We start from the raw sequence: 5264 nt of genomic DNA, 5'->3' as shown, positions 1-5264 counted from the left end.
TTTGCTTTGAGCTTGGGCTTCCAAAACAAAATACTGGAGACTACGGTGAGGAAAATGAAAGCTCAAGGCTTGAATGCAAGGTCCTATCTGAATTCTACTGGTTAAAATTGATGTGACATTAATTATATTAATCGGAAGTCAGTCCTGACCCAGCTTATCTGCTGGTGGAGAGTGAAATCTCTTTGGGTAATATTTACCATCGTCACCCCATGGTCCAAACAGTTCAGGTCTCTCCGCCACACAATATCATGCTCACCTCTTCCTCCAAAGCCACATTCTGTTTTGGCTTGGTTAAAAAGTCCAGGAGATCACTATAAGTCAAGTCTAGGGGCAGACTGGCCGCAGAGGACAGACACCTGCAGTCTGAAAGGGGATAGTGACAGCCTGTTGGGTGGAGAGGGCAGGTTGAGCATCATCTACAGAAAGCCACTGGTGGAGGGAGGGAGTGGTCTGGGGCTTCATGATGGGAGCAAGGGTTGAGTGGGGTGCAGTTGTAGGAGGGAGGTTGTGATTCTTTGTGAAGGCCAGGCAGGTGTGTTGGAGCCAGTGGAGGGTTTGGATTAGAATCTTTCTTTTGCTTCCATCCATCTAGCTTTCGTTAGGAAAGACGGCTTAGATATTCATAAGGAGATGGAACCAGGGAGGCAGTGGTTAAGGCTAGATAGTCGACTTTTCTCTCAGCACAGAAAAGAGAAAATGAGCACACAGGGGTGGCGTCTTAGCCTCAGGACAGTCATTTCTCATTGCAGAAAATGGGTTGTGGTCAAGAGTTCGCTTTGGAATCAGAACACAGTTTAAAAGCTGCTCTTAGTTCTACCTGCTGTTGTTGCTGGGGCAAGAGTTGCTCAATGCAACACTTGATTTTCTCTTTGAAAAGATTGCTGTCTTCCCGTGATGGGGATACCCACGGAAACATCTGGCTTGAGCTAGTGGGTGCTCACTGACTCCAGACTGACATCTGGGGAACCAGCATAAGACTGAACTAGGCGCTCTGAATGAGGGTGATGGTTGTGTAGCATGGGCAGTTTGTGGGGCCACTAGCAGTAGAACATGTATTTATCCCTAGTGCATGATCTGGTTCTTTGGAGCCTGTTTCCTATGGAGGGAGACCTTGCTTAGTCTTGATACAGGGGCAGGGCCTTGGTCCTGCCTCAGTGATGTGACAGATTTTGTTGACTCCCCATGAGAGGCCTCGCCCTCTCTGAGGACTGGTTGGGGGTGGGGTAGGAGAATGGAGGAAGGATGGGAGAACAGGAGTGAGAGGGAACTGGGATTGGTGTATAAAATAAGATTGTTTTAAAAATTAAAAAAAAAGAATGCCGTCTTCTTTTGGTGTTGCCGTGACAGGCCCGTGTAAAGCTCTTCCCATGCACCTGTCACGACAGTTGTGGTCCTGCCGACATGGCCTGTGGAGACCCAAGTTTATTATCAGCTTTATCAAACAGCGTAATACAGACAGCTTGGGGGTTTGAGGACATGGTGGGTGCAGATCAACCATGCTGTATGGGGGAAGGCAAAGGACTGTGGGCCTCAGTTTCCCTACTTAGCGAACAGGCCCAGGCGTGGACTCTGCCTTCCGACTTGGCTGTGACCAGACTGGAGATAGGACAAGGAAACCTTCCATCAGTGTGGAGGTTCCAAACACCAGGAGAGTATCACTTGTGATCTTAGAACTGCCACTCAGCAAGTTTTGGCTCTTTGCTTTGTCACCTCTGGCATGCCATTGAAGTCTGAAGGCTGCCAGATTCCAAAATTACAGTCCCAGAGAGACACGAGGAAGACTGGGAGGTGGGATCATAGCTGTTTCAGTTCCTGTCTTCTTCTGGAATGAGAGCCGTAGTGAAGATATGTAGTGTGGGGTAAAGGAAGGGCTAGGACATGGGGCCAGGGTGCAGAAGTCAGAAGATAAGGGGCCTCCAGGCTCTCGGAGGGACTTGGGGTCAGCACAGAGTCGGGGAGGAGCACAGGGAGGGTTTTGAGCAGATGAGTGACTTGGAATAACTTTGGTTACTAAACTGCTGATCTTTGAAAAAATCCTCTCTGTGTTCTGGTAGCACGGCCAGGTTTCAAGATGGTTTCTTAGGCTGGTAACTCCCTCCTGCTCTCCTCCCCGCCTCCCCCGCCTGCCTGGGTCCAGCTCCTTCTCCTGCAGCGCTGACCTCTTGTCTCATCATTGCCTTCTCCAGTTTTCTCTGAAGTGTTTCTGCCCTTTGTTTGCTTTCACTGTCTTCCTGGCTGTTTCAACCTGTTAAGCGCTGCAGCTGTCGGCCCTGCCCTGGAAGTGAAGCCCACATTGCTGCCCTCTCCTGGAAGCCCTTTGCTTTCATCTTGTGGATTCCCTGCCAGCATCCTTCCAAGGGCTTCGTTTGGCCTTCTGGATAAATCCAGTTTCCCAGCTTTTTGAAGTCTGCCTGTCAATCACTCCATCAGTGGAAGGGTACTGTTGCCCTGTCTGAAGTTGACCTCAGGGTGTTTTGTCTGTGCTGAACAAGACCAGCTCCCCCTTGTCTCTCATGCCTCTTGTTTCATCACAGGGGCTGATCACTTTTCTTTCTGCCCTTATGAAATTATACCCTCCTTCAAGACATTGTGCACAGTCTTATTCAAAACATACTTGTCAAATGTTTGAATGATTTGTACGTGCACATGGCTCCAAAGTCAAGGGGATATGTAGACAAAAGTTTCTGTCCTGCCTGGTCCCACAGCCATTCAGTCCCAGAGAACACACACAGAGGCTTAAAACAATTATAACAATTACAAACTGTTTGGCCTATTAGCTCAGGCTTATTACTAACTCTTATGACTTAAATTAGCCCATAATTCTTATCTATGTTTAGCTGTGACTTGGTCCCTTTTCTCAGTGCAGCATTCTTATCTTGCTTCCTCAGTGTCTGGGTGGTGACTGCAGACTGAGCCTTTCCTCTTCCCAGAATTCTCCTCATTGGTCTCCCTGCCTATACTTCCTGCCTGGCCACTGGCCAATCATCATTTTATTAAAACCAATACAAGAGACAAACCTTAACAGGGTACAAGAGGATTGTTCCACAGCAGGAATAGAAGAGGCTTGGCATTTTGGCCTGATTGTCCGATGTCCCAACAGTTTTCCAGCCTTAGAGGCTGCCCCATGTCTGCCCTCATGTGATAGGTTCTATGCTCTCAACCCCAAAGAACCTCAAGCTGCTTCTTGTTGGTCTTCAGCGATGGCAGTGAGGAAAGTGACTAGTGTTGGCCCCTCCATTCCTCTCTCCTCGCAACCCCTTGCCATCAGCAGTCTATTCTCTATTGTTACTCACTTGCCTATTCTGGACATTTCGTATTAACAGAATACATAGCATCTATATAAAATCTGAGCCTTACGTCACTGTGCTGTATTTTTTCTTTAATCATCCAATATCTTTTGTATGAAGAAAAGGAAGAAGAGACACTAAGGCTTTATATTCACCCATGGGGTCCCTGCACAAAGCTTTTTATCTTTTTCAGTAGATCTGAGGTGCCATGTGATATCACTTCATTTTGTTCTGAAGAACTTTAATCTTTCTCATGGTTCTTTGTCTGTTTTGGATACTATGCCAGAAAGCAACTTGGTGAGCTCCTGGCACTTGTGGGCTTTACTGCCTGAGAAGCTGATTCTTTTTTCCAAAAAAAAAAACTTGCTTACCTTTTGTTTTATAAGTTTATCAGCATAAAATTGTTCATATACATCCTATTATACTTTTTTTTCTATTGTGCTTTTAATGTTGTGGATTTGTAGCAACAGCCTTTCTTTCAGTCCCAATCCTAGCAAGTGTGTGTGTCTTCTTGACTAGGCTTGCTAGAAGGTTATCAATGTCAATATTTTCCATGAATTAACTTCTGCTTTTATTTGTGTATTGTCTGTTTTTATAGCGTACCAATTTCTGTTACATCCTTATTATGTGTGTTTTTTGTTTTGCTTATTTTAGATTCCATTATTGTTTGATAGTTTTGTTTGCTACCAAATTGTGTCATTGACTTTAAACTTTTCCCTTTTTTAATAAAAGACAGCACAAGCAATGAGATGCCACTGTGGGAATAGGGGACACATATGGCATCTAAAAATATTTATGCATGTACACATGTATGTATGTATGTATGTATGTATGTAAGTAGTTGTGTATGTGCATATCGTGTGTACAAGTGCCTGTGGAGCCCAGAAGAGGGCGTCAGATCCCCTGAAGCTACTGTTACTCCAGCACAGATGCTGGAAATGACGGCTGAACCATCAAATCTATGTCCCTGTGCCCTCTGTTTGTTGTCAGCCCTGCTGGCTTTGGAGACTCACTAGACTGGGTGTGCCTTAGGCATGCCCTGGAACCTCCATTGTGACTGGAGCCTTGGTTTACAGAGCGGTGCTATTGGGAAGCAACAGAACCTCTAAGAGGTGGGGTCAGGCTGTCCTTAGGGTGCTGAGGCAGCTTTCCAGAGCCCCTTCGTAGTTCTCAGGTGAATCCCTCTGTCGTTTTCACGATGAGCTATTATGGAAAGGAGCAGGCCTGGTGCCTTAGGTTCTCTTTCTCGTGCTTACCATAGAGCCTCTCCCTTCCTCCTGTGTGCACTCTGCCATGACCCCGCCAGCAGGCCTGAGCCAATGTAGGTTCCATGCATGTTCTTAGACCTCCAAAACTATGGCCTAAATACTCTTTCTCCCAAAGTATAAGTCTCAGGCATTTCATCAAGGTGATTTCATCAAGCAGACAGATGCACATAAGCCCTATCCCCGCTGGGAGAGGGCAGCCGGGTGGGCCTGAGCTATGCCAGCATGGTGGCCAAGCACCGAGGGTAGCTTCAGGCCAACAGCCACCAAGGAACAGGCCCTCAGTCTGAGAGCCCTCGAGGCACCGTTTCCTGCAACACCTGGTTAAGTGACTACAGAAGTGAATTCTCCTCTGTTGAGACTTCAAGCGAGTCCTAGCCTTACCCAGTTGCAGCTCATAAAAACAAAATTTTGAAAGAAAGGGCCCAGGTGACTTTTAAGCTACAGAAAGTACGAGACAATAAATGTATATGTCTTGTTTTCATCTGCTAGATTGTGGGTACCTCGTTGAGTAGCACCAGGTAACAGAAGCAGTTCAATGAGACCTTATACATACATGGGACACTTCAGGTATGTAGCAACAGTGACTTCTTAGGTGCCCCACCTCCAGGAAAGCCGAGTGGCTTTAACTGTCCAGGACTTTGCCTTGTATGGATGTCCAGGCTTCTTAAAAGGAAATGATTATTACTGTCTTCAATATGTCCTGCACAGA

This window comes from Myodes glareolus, chromosome 19, assembly GCF_982192425.1.
Source record: "Myodes glareolus chromosome 19, mMyoGla1.1, whole genome shotgun sequence".
Classification (NCBI taxonomy): Eukaryota; Metazoa; Chordata; class Mammalia; order Rodentia; family Cricetidae; genus Myodes; species Myodes glareolus.
Note: the sequence above shows the minus strand (reverse complement) of the source record.